This window comes from Megascapheus bottae, chromosome 13 (assembly GCF_031878675.1).
Source record: "Megascapheus bottae isolate mThoBot1 chromosome 13, mThoBot2.hap1, whole genome shotgun sequence".
In the NCBI taxonomy this organism is placed as follows: Eukaryota; Metazoa; Chordata; class Mammalia; order Rodentia; family Geomyidae; genus Megascapheus; species Megascapheus bottae.
Window position 1 is genome coordinate 56,976,703 of NC_143521.1, and position 16,199 is coordinate 56,992,901.

A 16,199-nucleotide genomic window follows, 5' to 3' on the forward strand; every position below is an offset into this window, starting at 1 on the left:
ACTGAGGTCCTGGCTCTCTCCCCCCATCACCACCCCTTAGAGAGGAAGCCTACGTGGAAGGCGGGTTCGAATGCGCAATGTGCCACAGAACCCCAAGAGGCTTTCCCTGCTCTCGGAGCGTCCCAGAGACGCGAGGCAGAGCAGCTGTCGTCCATTAAACCAGACTCTTTAAAAAAAAAGAGATTTGGGAACACGTCAGTACCCTTCTTCCCCAGGATGTTTGTAAAAAAGGTATCATTGTATATCCGTTGTCGAATGGCCTTAGAGTTGCTTTAAAATTCATAAATACCTCTACGCATCTTTACTTCATCATAGGTAGTAAACACCAGCTGAGGAGCCATATAAACTAAAATGCATGGCCCTGAAAATATTTTTTTTTAAAAAAGAGGTCTGAGATTTAAAAAAAAAATAAGCCTATAAGAAATAGCTGTCAATAAAATGTATCTCTAGCAGAAAGAAGGAAGGAAAAGATTATCTATATCCAGATTGTAACTACTCCATCTTTCCTGTCTGAGGAAAACGCATTTCCATACAGTTAGAGGATGAGAGAAGGGAAAAAAAATAGGAAATCGGTGCCAGTGATTCTGTCTTTCATAAATAGCCCTTTGTTTTATGGAGACATTAATGAGTCTTTGGCTCGGCTAAGGTAAGCCTGGAGGCACAGTAGACAGAAAAGAGTTAAGTTCCACTGCATAATAAAATGAGGGAGGATCAAATAAGGGGGATAAAGAAGCAACCAGAACCTAAGAAGGGCTGAGAAGTAGAAAGCAAGTCATTGGAAAGGGATTTTGCTTCAGAGGGAGTCTGAGTGTTGTTCAGGCATCGGGGAGGGGTGTGTTGTGTGAATAATGTGTCTGGTGCAGTGGATTTTTAGTGGAGAGGTAAGGACAAACCCTCAAGTTTTCTGTCTTGATCCGAGAACGGGGAAGTTGTGACAATGAGACCAAGGTGAATTACAAAACAGGCTGTAAGGCCACATGTGACCGTGATTTCAGAAACAAGACAGGGCCCCTTGGTCTGACCTGCTCGCTTGTTCTGTCCTGTTTCCCCTAGCTTGTAATGAACTGACCTGCTCACTTGTTCTATCCTGTTTCTCCTAGCCTGTAACGAACTGATTGTTGGCCCCATGAGAGCTTACCCATCCACATCCAGATTCTTAGAGCTTGTGAACTATATTAACTGACTGGGAAAAAAAAAGGCTCTTTGCAGATGTAATGAGTTAAGATTCTGAGATGAGCAGATGATTTTTCCTTCACCTCTGTGGGCCCTGTAGCCAGTAACAGTGTCCTTACATGTGATACACAGAGATAAGATGTCACTTGGGATGACTGGGTTTGGGAGAGATGGGGAAGAATGATGGGAGAGATGATGTTAAATCAAGGTTCATTGTACACGTTGAATCCAAATCCTATTTAAAGCTAGTTGTAAATAAGAAAAAAATAAAGCATGGGAAAACACATACACCTGTGGATGGATCCACAGACCTAGAAATGCTGACACCACCAGAGCTACAGGAAGCAAGGGCAAACTCCTTCTCGAGAACCTCTGAAGGAGGCCTCAGACTTTTGCCCTCCAGGACTGAAAAATAAAGTTCTTTCATCTTAAGTCACAAAGTTTGTTGTCATCTGTTACCCAACCTAGGAAATTAATGCATACTAAAATTGCCCTGCATCTTTCATTTCCTAATCTCCATTTTCTGGGCCTGTCTCCTTCATTTTGATCCTTTGGTTGGCCCTCTTTCCCCCAAATAAGCCACCTCGAACAGCCTTTGTTTTCTGTCTCTTTTGTTGGTGGTAATGTCACCCAAGCTGGCTTTGATCTTAAACTCTTCCTGCCTCAGCCTCTGAGTTCTGGGATTGCAGGTGAGTTCACCATATCCAGTGTGTGTGTGTGTGTCTTTCTTGATACTGATAAGTTCTACAGCTGCTTACTCGTGCTTTTTTCATTCCTTGTCTCTTCTGATCTCCCCACTATCCTTCATCCTTGGAGAATTGTATCCCTGTCTCATAAGGTTCCTATTGGTGTGAAAAAGAAAGCCAACTGGGAGTTCTATCATCAGATATGTAGTGAAAAGTATGTCTGGTGGCCATGAGAATGCATCACTCTCAGCGTGTACCTAGAGGAGGCCCTACCTTAGCTCTTGCTCTCAGTTTCTCTCTTAAGAAACTATTGGAATACCGAGGCAGAGAGCTGATTTAGAGGTTCTGTGACATCTGGAGTGGTCCTTAGTGACTTGGAAAGGCACTCCACTGAGAAACATAGAGAAGTGCAGAGAAAGAGGACATTTGCTCTACATTCCAAACCATCTTGCCCATGAACACGAGCCACCAGAGTCAGATGGCTAGCAAGCCAGCTAGCCTCAGGAGGTATAGTGACCTGTCGGGATGAGCTGTCTAATTCTGTTGTTTGTTTGTTTGTAAAAACACTTCATCTGCTTGACCACCTGCGTGTGGTGTTCTCCTTGAAAAGCTCAGCACCGCGGAAGGTCGGAAGGTTGGGGCTCTGGATCAGCCCAGGGGTAGAGAGTAGCTGCTATGCTCCTATTAAATGGACGCCTAGCTCTGTTCACTATGTGCTGGTGACTATTGCTGAGGGGGTTCGAGGACCCAAAATAGCTGGAATATAACCGGAGGGAAGTGGCTTGTATCAAGGAGTTACGGAAAAGCAAAATCTCAACACAGGGACAAAAACAGGTCCCAGATTCCCAATATTCTCGGTGTGTGTGCTTGTGTGTGTGTGTGTGTGTGTACAATGGGAACCTTGAGTGCTTTAAATAAGACATTTTTATAGGGTGTCCTATTGGCCTTTATCAAATCCTCTGCGTGAATAGCTCAAGAACACCTGTGAGAAAGCTAAGCCTTCAGCAGGAATTTCAGCCCCTCCCTGAGAAGTTGTCACTTGTTTGTTGGGTGACACAAGCCAGTCTATCTGATGACAGTTTTTTTACTAACATCCGTTGTCCTTGAGCCTTTGCCTCTAACCTGGAAGAGTGACTAGACTATCTTCTCTGATCACTATAAAAACCTTGTCTCTGTCCTTCAGCATCATTAGTATCTCCTGACTTTTTGTTGCCACACGTGAACCTAAGCCCTCTTCAACTCCAGGGTCAACTTGATATATGCCTACCATATCCAGATCCTGAGGAGGACAAGCAGAATGATTCCAGCAGAATGCTGGACAGGGATGACCCACCCCTACCTCCACCCCCACTCCGAGCCTAGGGAGCCAGTGGGCGCAGGTGTGACTTACCTGGTTGCACCTTCATGTTTGGGAGTATTGAAGCATTCTAGCTTCCTACTGCTACTGTAACATTACTGCAAATTTAATGGCTTAATGCACATATTTATCCTGTGGTTCTAGAGGTCAGAAGCCTGGTGTAGATCTTCCTGGACTAAAGTCAAGATGCTGGCTGGGTTGTGTTCCAAATTTGAAGGCCCTGGTCATGAGGTGAGCAGTTTTTCTCTACCACACATTTCCAAAAACAACAGTCTAATTGATTGGGGGCAAGGTCTTCCAAAACTGAGAGACAAAAACAACGCTTTTCTCCTCATATCTCGATATTCTCAGGTGTTTGTCATATCAGCAAAAGGCTAAGATACTTGCAGATCAACAACATTAATTCTACCTGTAATCTCAGTTCCCATGTTGAGACTTGAGGACATCTTTGGGGGAACCATTATTCTGCTGTCACAGGGAGGCAGCTCCAACAGAAAGGAGGGAGGACAACCTGTGCAGACACCCATGGGTGTCTTCCCAAATGAGTAGAGATCTGCTTGTCATTTTCTTATTTCTTGAGCAATGTTTATGAGCCTGTTCCTTGTAACACTCCAGGTATGGTAGAAGTAAGAGAAACAGAACCTAAAGGATTTAATCTAATGCATGCTCAGCTACCCAGATTACAAGGCCACCATCACCTTGGCTTCCTCCCCTCAGGTACTTCTTCCATTTTGCTTTCCCCCACCTCAGAGGACAGCTCGAAGCGCTGTAATCATCAGAGTTCAAGTCCTCCCTCCCGCACCCCACACATTTGGAAGTTTGGTGCAACTTTTTCCTGTGCTGACTTCGCCTGCCCCAGGAGTTTCATAAATCACCTCGTAAAAACTCATTTACTGGTTTCCCCAACATAACAGCAGAAATAAACTGCTTGATGCTCAGTGCAGACCCCCAGAAAACTCCTGCATTGTTCTGTTGGCATGGCATCTTGGTTTCCAACTTGAATTTCCACTGCCTTTGCTTTCTGACAGTATCTTCTGTAATTAAGATGGCTGAATCCTCTAGTTTTTATTGAGTTGGACGGCAAATCGTAGAATAAATGCTTTCTCTTGCACTTTAAAAGGATTTAATAGGAAAATATTTTTCCTACATCCTGTTTCAAGGGGAAAATGTGATTTTAGAGGACATTTTATAGTTCACAACAGGATATTGAAGGGCATTTGGTTTTGCTTAGTTTATTATGACTGTGTTTCTCCAGCATGAAGTAGTGTTTTTTTGTGATTGTTTAGATAAGTCTGTAAGATAGTCGTAGAATTATGGAAACTTAGGACTGGAAAGGGCCTTAAATATTATCCGAGCCAACTTTCTTCATTCAGATGAGAAAACAAGTGACTTGTCCAAGATCACACATTGAGTTAGTAGGAAAATGAGATTAGATTCTTTATCTCCCAACTGCCCAGTGCCCACAAACCAGCTGTGGGCTAGATATGGCCTAGCAGTTCTACAAGCTGATCCTCCTGTATCTGAATGCCCTTTTGAGCTGAGAAGTGGAGGAATGGAAGTATGGATGTGTACACTTTACCCATGCGCACATGACTGCGTCTCAGAACTGGGTCTTATTCGAAAGACAGTTCCAGTTTCTGCTCAGTAGGTGGCACTGTGCTAGGTGCGGAAAATACAAAACAAAGGTGAAATTCCTGCCTCGGAATGGGTCAAGACTAATGGCAGATGCGGGTATACAAAGATAGTTATTCTTAAATGTTAAGGCGAAATTGTGGCCTCTCTTGGTTTCTTTTCTATTGTTTCAACAGAATATCTAAGATTGAGCAATGTATAAAGAGAAAAGGGTTATTTTGTTCACAGTTCTGGGATACTAGGAGGTCTAAGGTCAGAGGGCCATATCTGGTGAGGGTGTTTTTGCTGTCAGGGACTCTGCAGAATCCAGAAGCAGTGAAGAGTCACATATGACAGAGTCAGGTACAAGACACTGAGCCAGTCCTGTAATAATCCATTAACTCCTTAATCTACCAGCCTGTTAATGGGTTCATTAACATTTTGAGGACTCTTAGAGATATTGTCTTGTCCATTCTCTTTGTGGAGATAAAATGCCATCATGTGTTTTTGTAGACACATTCAAGTCATAGCATGGGCATTTTTGTTTTTTTCTGTTTATGTGTTTTGAGACAGGATCTCCCTCTGTAGTCCAGGCTAGCCTTGATCTCACGATCTTAAATATCCATAGTACTAAGTTTTAGGGCATGACACCATGCCCAGATAAGTTTTCCAGGTGCTTTTTTTTTTGCCAGTCCTGGGGCTTGAACTCAGGGCCTATTGTCCATGGGCTTTCTCAAGGCTAGTCATTGTCCATGGGCTTTCTCAAGGCTAGTGATCTACCACTTGAGCCACAGCACTACTTGTAGCTTTTTCTGTTTATGTGGTACCAGGGAATCAAACCCAGTGCTTCGTGCATGCTAGGCAAACACTACCACTAGGCTATGCTCCAGGCCCTTCCAGGTGCTTTTAAGTATGTCTTTATTATAACTTTTAAGTAGTTGTACAAAGGGATTACCCCTCAACAAGTCAGCTTGTGAGTATAATGAACTGTGATTAAGATCAAACCTTTTTTTTCTCTTACTTTTTTTCTCTTGTCAGTTGTGGGGCTTGTACTCTGGGCCAGGGTACTGTCCCTGAGCTCTTCAGATCAAGGCTACTGCTCTACCACTTGAGCCACAGTGCTACTTCTGCTTTTCTGGGGTTAATTGGAAATAGTCCCACAGACTTTTGTGCCTGGGCTGGCTTTGAACTACGATCCTCAAATCTCAGGCTCCTGAGTAGCTATGATTCCAGGTGTGAGTCATTGGTGCCTGGCTGTTGGTTGTTTTTTAAGGACACCGCTGAAGAATGAAATAAAAAAGCTTTAGGTAGCATTAACATTGTTGGGGACAGAGATCAGAGAAGATCAGCACAAACTAGAAAGAAGCCTTGCTGCAGACACACACCATAGTTATGTCTGTCTCAGTAGGATTCAGTGTAGCAAGAGCCCAGGTTCTATTACAGAAAGCCCTGGGTTCAAGTCTTAGTCACTTAGTAGTGAAATCTTTAAGTCTTTTCTTCACTAAAGATGAAATCTTTCGTAGTGAGATCTTTACTTATTTCTTCACTAAAGATAAAAACAATTACCTGCCTAAGCTGTTGTGGTCAATGAAAAGTATGGGACTTAATGCCTGCTATGAACTTAGTAATAAAAGATACTACCCCAGTGGGGATGTCGAGAGTAGAGATAGACCCCACAAGCTTCAGGTGACAGATTCTGGGACAGCTAGTAGTATTTTCAGGCCTCTATGTCACCCATTAAATGGGTGTTGTTCAAAACAAGTGCTGAGGCAGTAGCTTGTATCAGTGTTTAGAATGAAGGGAAGTACTTATGTTTTCTGTGTTTTCTTTTGCCAATCCTGGGGCTTTAACTCAGGGCCTGAGCACTGTCCTTGGGCTTTCCTCAAGGCTAGCGCTCTACCCCTGAGTCCACAGCAGCGCTTCTAGCTTTTTCTATGCATGTGGTCCCGAGGAATCAAACTCGGGTATTTGTGCATGCTAGGCAAGCACTCTACCACTAGTCCAAACTCCCGGCCCCAAGGGAAGCACTTATGAAGGGACTGGCCCCCGGGGCTTGCTGAGTCTCAGACTATCTCCACGATTTGGACTATTGCTCTGGAGAAGATTTTACGGGAGGGAGGAAATCAAGTACTCGTGTGTATGAAGCAGTGAAGGAGGGCCGTTCCTCGCTTGTCTTGAACAGAATAAGAGATACATTCACTGACACTGATTTAGGCTTCACGTCAGGAAGAATTTTTATGAATATAGGTGCTGTTGGGCAATGAAACCAGTAATCAAGGCGTCTAAGAATGGGGTTTCCCTGGCTGCTGGGTGGCATATTTGTGGAATGGTCATGCTCTCAAGCTCTTTCCAAGCCACCGAGTCCTCACGGCATCTTCCCACTTAGCCCACCCCTCAACCCTTATCAGGGAGTGCCCCCCCAACATAGGAGAATTGACTCTGCAAGCAGCTGGGTGATGCCGCAGGCAGGCCAGCTTGCCGCGGTTGCTGACGTAGGCTGCCCCAGCAACCAACAGCTCCCCGCCTTGAAGTTTATTAAGAAATTCTCTGTAGGGCTCCTTTCACCGAAAATGCATTTAATAAAGCTTGGAATTTCCTCACAACGCACTTATTCTTGATGTATTTTTAGGTTTCCATTATTACTTGTCTTCACCTCCTTTTGCTTTGAAGGCATAAAACAGACCAGCACAGTAGAATGCCAAAAGTCACCCTGACCAGGCACTGGTCACCTTGCTCAGCTGTTCCTCCTGGACTCCCCAGAAATCCAGACTTCTAGTTGACTTAGGAAGTCTTTAAGCCAATGATTGTTTTTCAAAACTGTTCATCAAGAAAGGAGACAAGTTGCAGCAACTTCAAGTTCAACATGGCACCTAGTAGTCTCTGTGAACACTCAAATAGGTTCCTAAAATCATTTCAAGCTCAATGAGGCTTTAAACAAAGAGCTTCCATACTGACAAATGTACTCAAGTTTTGTCCCAAACATCTCATTGCTTACTTATCATGTCTCACTTATAAAGGCCTTCATTGTAATCAGAGGACTTTCTCATACTGGCTGCCCTCTGGGGATCCACAGGACACAGTGATCACAAATGAGCTTGACTTCCCTGCCGTAAATCCTGCTATAGAGGGAGATGATTTCCCTACCCAAACTGTCAGGGGGAAGGTACAAGCACTTCTCTTCAGATTCCTTCCTACAAAGGACCAACCAAGGGAGGGGGTAGAGGCAGATGCTCTAGAACCCAGCCTCTGTCCTAACCCTGCAACCAACATGAAACTTGAGTCCTCCATCCCTAGGGTTGCCTCGGATCTACAGAGGGAGCTGCTCCCTGCAATCTTCTTGTCTTCTTCCTTTCCTCCTTGGTCTGCTCTCCCCTATGCCCTTCAGGGCTCCACACTTTCTGTCTTGGCTTCTGTGGGGCCGGAATGGAGTCTAGCTACTGTCTCCAGGACTGGGTTAACCATTTGTGCTCAGTTTATAATCTCAGTTGGTTCCTCTGCATGGTGGCTGCCTCCTATTCCTTCCTGGTGAGTTGAATTACACTTTTCCCTGGCCTGGAAAGTAAAGATGATGGTAGCGTTGGAAAATTTTTTCAAGATAGGAGGATGGATTAAATGTCTGGGTGTATGAGTGACCATCATTAACAGACAGGTGATAATGGTAATGAACCCTCATTGGCACACACCATGTACCAAGAATGATTGTCAGCATTCAGTGGATACCAAATCACCTAATTCTGTGTATTCTTGTCTCCATATAAGAGATGTGAAAAAAAAATCAAGACATGGAGTGGTTAAGACACCCAGGATCACATAGTTGGCTAAACACAGAGCAGAAATAAACCCAGATAATGAGTTTCAAAGTCTGGCCCTCTTTTGGTCTCCCCTTCCTCCTGATATGCTGTCCCTTAAGAGGTCACCAGGGCCCCACCCTTTCTTAGATGGTCATATACCCTTGCTTCTGTCACTTGGGCAAGGACCAGAGTGAGGCTTGTTCTTTACCATGACTGATTGTTGCCATGGTAGATTGGGCCAACCCCAGTCAGACCTCCACTCGTGCTGTAATTATTCAGGAAGATTTTTCAGGCTAGTGTTTATTGGCCAGCAGTGACGTGAAGGTGGACCTTAGGGCTGTCTCTCTTTGGATTCCTGCCCTGGCTAGATCTCCACATGGACTGCTTATCTAGCTCTGCCTTGCCTACGAAATCCACCTTTCTCATTTCCTTCATTGCACTCGCTCACCCACACACTGTCCTTATTAAAGCTACTCATCCCTCCCCAGGCACCTCTGGGATTAGCTTATGCTTTGTGCCCTCAATGTGACTCCTGGTGCCAAGATTTCTGCCCCACCATCCTGCTCTGTCCTGGGAGCTCACATTCACATCCAGTATCTAATGAGGGGTTTGGTTGAGAGCAGAGAAGCCACCTCCTGGGGAAGGAACACTTTTTATCAGATGATAGTTTTCCTGCTCTACCCCCTGCCTACCCCTGATCTTGGAGCAAGGATATGCAAAAGCTCCATTGAACAAGTATAATTTACATAAAATAGTTTCCAAGTTCATTAAGAGAGCACACAGCAAAAGGAAACCCGCAATTAAGGAGTTTTTGCATGCATTCAGTGTTTTTCCACTGGCCAAGATATCATCTTCCTGAATTAATGAGGTCTGGGCAAAAGCTGAGCACTAAGTATACTCTACTTTCAAGACTCCAGGGCATTTGTATTACTTAGTGTGTTCATCAGTGAGACAGAATAACTTAAACAACTAAGGGTAGTAAGGATTTATTTGGACCCTAGATTTCAGATGGTTAGGTTCATAGTCGCTTGATTCATGTGCGTGGCCAGAAGATCATGGCAACAAGAACTCGTGGCAAAGGAACTTCTTCACTTCATGGTGGACAGGAAGCAGGCAGAGCTCACAAGACTGGGGATCTAGTAACCTTCACGGTGACGGGAAGACTGAGTCTTGGGAACAGTGCTGTCAGGGAGTCGTTACCGACTTCACGTCTCTGATACTGGATCTCTGTGCTAGTTACTTTTGTCATTGTTACCAAACATCTGACATAAACCACTTAAGGCAGGAAAGGTTCATTTGAGTTCCCAGGTTCAGAGGATTCAGTCTGTGGTGTCTCACGTGTGTAGAACATTATGATGCTGTGTGTGGTACAGGAGCTTCTTTCTGTGGAAGAGAGAAGGGAGTAGAGACACAGTATAACCCTAAAAGTTAGATCCCCAGTCATCTACTTTCTCCAGTTGGGTTTTCAAAACCTCCAAAAACAGTGCTGATATTTGGGGACCAAAATGTTTTGAATCATATTCAAACCATGGCAGCGTTTGCCATCCTGGCTGGGAAGGTATCTGTGGTTTCAGGATATATTGTCACATGGAAATGAGCAGACTGACACCATAGGTACAGGCAAGGGAAGGGGCCTTTGTCAGTTAGTCTATTCATCTATCCATCCATTCATCATCCGGCTACCTGTTACCTAACTAATCCATCATCCATTTACTCTTTGCTCCTTCTTGGCTCTTAAAAACGAAGCAGGTTTCTAGAGATCTGGAACCAAGAACTAGCTGTGGGCAGCAGGGGTGGGGCTGGTGATGGTATAAATGGGCCAATGAGCCAGGGTGAACGTCCTGCAGAACTGTTAACTTAATAGCTTCTGAAATGTCGTCAGTTATTACCACTGACTAGTTATGTTGTCTTTTCAGATAGGGTTTTTGCACAATAGCCAACCTGGGACTGAGATCCTCCTACCTGTGCCTCCCTCATAGCTGGGATGACACCAGCCCCTGCTTATTTGTTGCCCTGGAAATCTTGCTTTTAGCCTGGGTGAGCCTCAACCACGATCCTATTTTCACCTCCCAAGTAGCTGGGATTACAGGATGTGCCATTGTGTTCGGCCTTCTTTGTAAGATCAGAATCTCTCCTAACGTGAGTGATGTACTCATGATATATTTTTCATCTAGGCAGACAGGAAACTTTTTTTTTATCTCTTCTGTACTGTCTGCACTCCTGTCACCTACAACACACCAGGCATTGCTCCAGCTCCAGCTGCCATGACAGGGCTAGGAGCGCCCCGATCTCATGGAGACCCCCTAAAGTACATATAGGACTTCGCTCATTAGCACTCTCACAGAAGGATCAACATGCAGTTTGTGTAAACACTTGAAAGAAAAGCGAAGAGAAGGGAGAGTATCAAGACCAAGAGTGTCAGCAGCAGATGCTCAAAAGTGCATTCATTATCCTTCCCCTTCCCAGAACACACAGAAACAAGACCTTTTCAGTTTTGTTTTGTTTCATTTCTTTTTTTTTTCTACCCAAACCTATAAACTGTTTATAGAAAGGAAAGAGTAAATACGACCTGACGTTACGGCTTCAGGCATAATACTCCAGACATTTTTGAAAGACACAGAGTGGTTTTCACTTCTCCAGTGTGTCTGTCTGGCTTCCTTTTTCCTCCAATGGGATAATGTATACAAATGGTACCTAAGAACATTGTATGAAGTATATGTGCCAGCCTAGGAAACATGTCTCTAACAATGTCTTAACAGTGCTTATTCATCCATTCATTCACTCTCGTTCATTCAGCAGATGCTTATTAACAAGCATTGTTCACCAGGCACCAGATGAAGGGACAAAAATGACACAAAACAAACACAGGGAGTCCAGAGCCAGTGACCCTCATTGCAACAACACATGAAGTGGTCCCTGAGTATGGGGCGGGGGCCCCTCTCTGGGAGGGAGTGGGGGAAGGCAAACAACTTCAGGGAGACCTGAGTCTCTTCAGCTGTCCCAGCATCTCCAAAGAGGCTCCTTTGGGCCCCCTTGTCACACTGCCTTGCTTTTCTGTGCCTTCTGTCACTGGCTTCGGGTTGGGCCCATCGTCTGCTTGCATGTCTGTCTAGAACAGAGCTGCCTGCAGGTGTGGTCTGACTCCCGTTCACTGGAACCCTGTTTCTGGGCTTGTATTAACCGGCTCTGGAGCTCGTTACTGGTTTTGGCAGTCAAGCCACGGATAGCCCCCCCATCTTCTCACACGTGCTAGCGAAGCTGAACAAGCGTTTAGCGTCTGACACCTGCCCTTGTTCCACTGAACCTTGTTCCATTTGCTCCTTCCTTTTAACTCCTCAAATAGTTTGAATCTTGTTTCTGCTACCCAAGAATGTCTAGAAAGCCCCACGCGGTCTCCTGAAGTGGGAGGAATTGTCCAGCAGGCCCATGCCCACGCCTCCTGGGGCCACCCGCGAACCTTGGTCATAACTCCAACTCACCTTTACATTTAATCCTTCTGCACATCTGCCCAGCATCACCTAACAAGCCTTGCTTCTTTGAGCTCTTTGACCAAAGGATTACCAAGAAAATGGAAGGAAATGTTAGACAGCATCCGCCCCCTACTCTCTGCCCTGCGGGGGGTGGGGGTAGGGGAGGATGTGTCTCCACTGACCCGGGAACCAAATGGTACAGGGGCAGAGCCAGGGTAAATTGAGTGTCTGAAACGGCGCCCTTCCACTGACCCTGACATGGACCTGGAGGGGGCTGGCTCACCCCCGGCATTGGGAGATGTCACGAGCTTTTTCAGCATACTTATTGCTCATTTGGATTGTCCCTTAGATTGTTCTGAGTTCAAGCATTCTGATGGGACCTCAGCATCTTGAGATTCTCGGGCCTTTGTCCCCAGGTCCCAGCTTTCTCCCTTGTTTGTGGGAGGGAATCAAGGCTTGTGGTTCAAATCTCAGTTTCTCCTTGTCCAGACTGTACCCAGCTGAAGTGAAATGCCAGCTCACTGTGTCAGGATGGCTCCAACTGGATCTGCACCCCAGAAGTTGGATAAAATTGGAACAGCAGAGCCTTGAGCAGATCTAGCCTCTGGAAAAATTTTAATGCGGCTATAATACCATTTTCATAGGATTATTAGAAAGCTTAAGTGGAATAATGGCTATAAAATGCTTACCACGCTGCAAGGCTTATAGTAAGTGCTTGCAAATGTGAGCTCTTGTATTAGTTGGGAATGCTAATACAAAACACGACACCTAGCACAAAGCCCTTCTTATGGCACCTTGAACAGAGAGCGGGTTATTTTCTCATATAATGAGGTATCTGGGTACCTTATCAAAGGCCCCTGAGAGTTGTGGTGCAGTGTTGCTGGAATGCTTCCTGTCGTTTCTTCATGGAAGCAAGAGGGCTATCATAGCTCCAGCAGTTGCATCCTAGTTCATTCAGGAGAGAAGGGGAACTTTTCTCTCCATACTCATCATTGTTGGAAAGGAAAGGTTGGCTAGAGATCTGGGAGAACATTTCTGTTTAGGTCCCCAGGTTCAGAGCTGGGTCACATGGGGTATTCCCTTGTGGTAGAGGAGAGGGGAAAGAAGCCACCCATTGCCACGAGCCATTGCCAGGAAAAAGTAAGGGGATCGCCATACCGAGAGGGCTTGCCATACTGGTGACTACTAGCTGCAGTTGACTTTTCTGTCCGTCTGCTTCCCAGTGGTCGCTAATCATCAAGTGGCCTCTTGCCAATTATAAATGTTACTCAATGTCCTCATAGCTTCCTGCACTAAACCTCTGCCATCTGGGTAAGTTTCCTATCATTCCTTATTCCCCAGAAAGTTTTCTGTATTCTTCATTCTTGCTGATGATGCTGTGTAACAAATAACCCCGAAACAGCAATGAGCATTTCTCTACTGTTTATGGACCTGCAGGTCAACTGAGGTAGCTCTGGTCTAGCAGGTGGGTTCAGATGGACTCATCTGTATGTCATTCTGAGATCCTGCTCAGAGGAGCATCAACTGCTTAGGGGAGATTGTCTTCCATTGGCAATAGACGCGTGGCCAGGTCAGTCCTCAGACCTCCCTGTTACATCTTCCTGTCCTGCACGGCCCTTTCCTCATCAGGCCTCTGCCTCGTTAGGAGCCTGCAGAATGAGACTGTGTCTATTGTGGTTTCTATTTGAGGGGCAGCTAGAGTTATCATGGCATGGGTGACATGGTTTCTAGCCAAAGAATAGAGACTGAAAAAGCTACCAACAAAGATGGACGGTAAATTATTTGGAAGATGAGCTAACAAGCCATGAAAAGCACAGGGGAGCTTCAGAATGGGTATTGCTAGGGGAAGAAGGCAGTCCAATTCAGGTTAGTGATAGTCTGGTGATGCTCTGTGATGACAGAGAAGCGACCATCCATGGCCACCAGTTGTTGGAGGAGGGGGGCAGGCAGACAAAGCATGGAGGGTTTTTAGGTCAGTGAAACTATTTTGAATATTACTGTAATAATGGACATATATGTTTGTCAAAGCCACAGAATGCACGAGACAGAGAGCGAGTTCCAGTGTAAACTATGCACTCTGGCTAGTAACCGTATACCTTAATCAACTCTCCATAGAAAGAAGTGAACCACACTAATGATGTTAATAATATGGGAAAGACAGGGTGGCTGGAGGGATACATGGCGTCTTTGTGCTTATTGCTATTTTTCTGTAAAGCTGAGACTGCCTCCCCAAATGAAGTCTATTAACTGAGAGAATCAGATGACAAAGTGCAGTAAAAGGGCTCTGAACAAGGTATTGTGACAGCCCAGAGAAAGCAAGGACTAATTTTCCTTGGGCTTGACAAGAAGCCCTTCCCAGGGACAGGGGTTTGGACTAAGTCTTAAAGGATAAAGGAACATTTTCCAGGTAGGGAAAGAGGAAAGACGACCGTAGTTCTGGGGATCATTGTGCAGAGATCATTGTCAGGCTCGTGCTCTGTGGTACCTCCTAGGGTATGGCTCAGGTATTTAGAGTTTTGCTAGCAAAGAGACAACACTGGATGAGTTTCATTGAATGGGTGGCAACCTGGCAGGCAAGTAGTTTGTTTTCTAGCTGGGCATAAAGATGAGCACCCAGTGTAGTAGGGATTGACTTTGTAGCTTACCTCCTTGCCTGTCCTTCTGAATAATAAAAGGATGCTCCACGTTTTCAGTTCCTCTGGCTGGGGAAGAATATTTTCTTGGTATTAGTGTTGATGCTCAGAAGGTCCTTAGATGGCAGAGAAGGGACTAGATTGGAGGCAGTGACATCTTGCTTATGATATACGTTATTAGCGAACCATAATCAAAACTGGAAAAAGCCACATTTCAGGATGATTTGCCTGCGGACTTGTCCATCTCCCCAAAGGCCCTTAGAAAAGATGAGCTCTGCCTGAGCCAAGAGAGGCAGCCTCTGTTTAGGGGTCTGGGGACAAATCCCTGAGGCAAAACACCAAAGGGACTGGACTATGCTGTGGAATCTAACCTCTGACCCCCGGGGCTTCCACTGCAGGCTTCCAGCAGACGCGGTGGTCCTTCATCCCTGATCTCTCATTGCCAGGAGCCTCTGGTTCCTAGACTGGACTGACTGCACAGGGTCATGGTCACCTGGTCAGTGATGTGTACCTTCTCAGGGGCTGCGAGTTTCAGCTGGCCACTCGCTGCCGAGCATGTCACGCCCAGGTGTGGGTGTTTGGGCAGAAATTGGCATTCTCACCTGCGGTGGCTTCATGCACTGTCCAGTTTGCACAGCGACCTGTGTGGCATTCAGCAGGAATCTGTGCATAGCCCTCGATGATGGTAGGAGGGGAGGGGACAGAAATAGACAGCGGGCGCCTCCTCTTCGCTGATACCTTGTTACGTTGCGAAATCTTCCCATTTGTGACTTGCTTTGGAGTTTGGAGGTTTGAGCTCTGTGTGCTGGCAGCTTCCGTATGGCCCAAAGGACTGGTTCCACACTCTGCCGAGAGACTTGGCCGAGTCTCTGGCTCCTGCCTGCACAAGGACAAGCCCCTCAAGGTGATCGCAGCCTGGGGGCCGGGGCTTGGCTCAGAAACCACCAAGTGAGAATGGGTGAACCTTCCTGGTCATCCCCTGTACCATTCCATTTCCACAGCTCCTCACTCCCACAGTCCTTTTCCTTCCCTGCCTATCTCTTCTAAAACTCGGTCCTCTTGTGGAAGGTGAAGTGGATCGTACTTAAGAACCATCTAGGAGGCTGGTGTGGCTGCAACACAGCACGGCACAAAGACCGGCAGGAGATGGGCTGCTGACGTAGGACCCGAGGACCGTGGATGAGCTCAGGTCTTCTTGGGCTGGGTAGAGCAGATGAGCCCATTGTACACACCCATAAGGTGAGGTCCGGATCCAGTTGCCCAACCCCAGTGGGCGCACAGTGTGGGCAGGTGCACTGCAGTCTGCATGGCCTCCCACCATAGGCATAGCCTTTATTTTGCAGGGATTTTGATTTTGCATTTGTCTTGTGCCAGTCCTGGGTCTTGAACTTGGGGCCTGGGTGCTGCGCCCGAGCTTATTTTGCTCCACTTCGGGCTTTTTGATAGTTTAGTGGAGCATTCCTGCCCAGGTTGGCTTC

General features: G+C 46.0%; 1 long non-coding RNA gene across 1 annotated transcript; it reads left to right on the forward strand.

Annotated features, from left to right (window-relative positions):
- The first annotated feature begins 128 nt into the window (after positions 1-128).
- Positions 129-15,955, forward strand: LOC150055990 (uncharacterized). The gene is made up of 3 exons (XR_016537417.1): positions 129-231; positions 3,361-3,447; positions 15,790-15,955. It is a non-coding gene; the product is annotated as an uncharacterized LOC150055990 (long non-coding RNA).
- Positions 15,956-16,199: the final 244 nt, after the last annotated feature.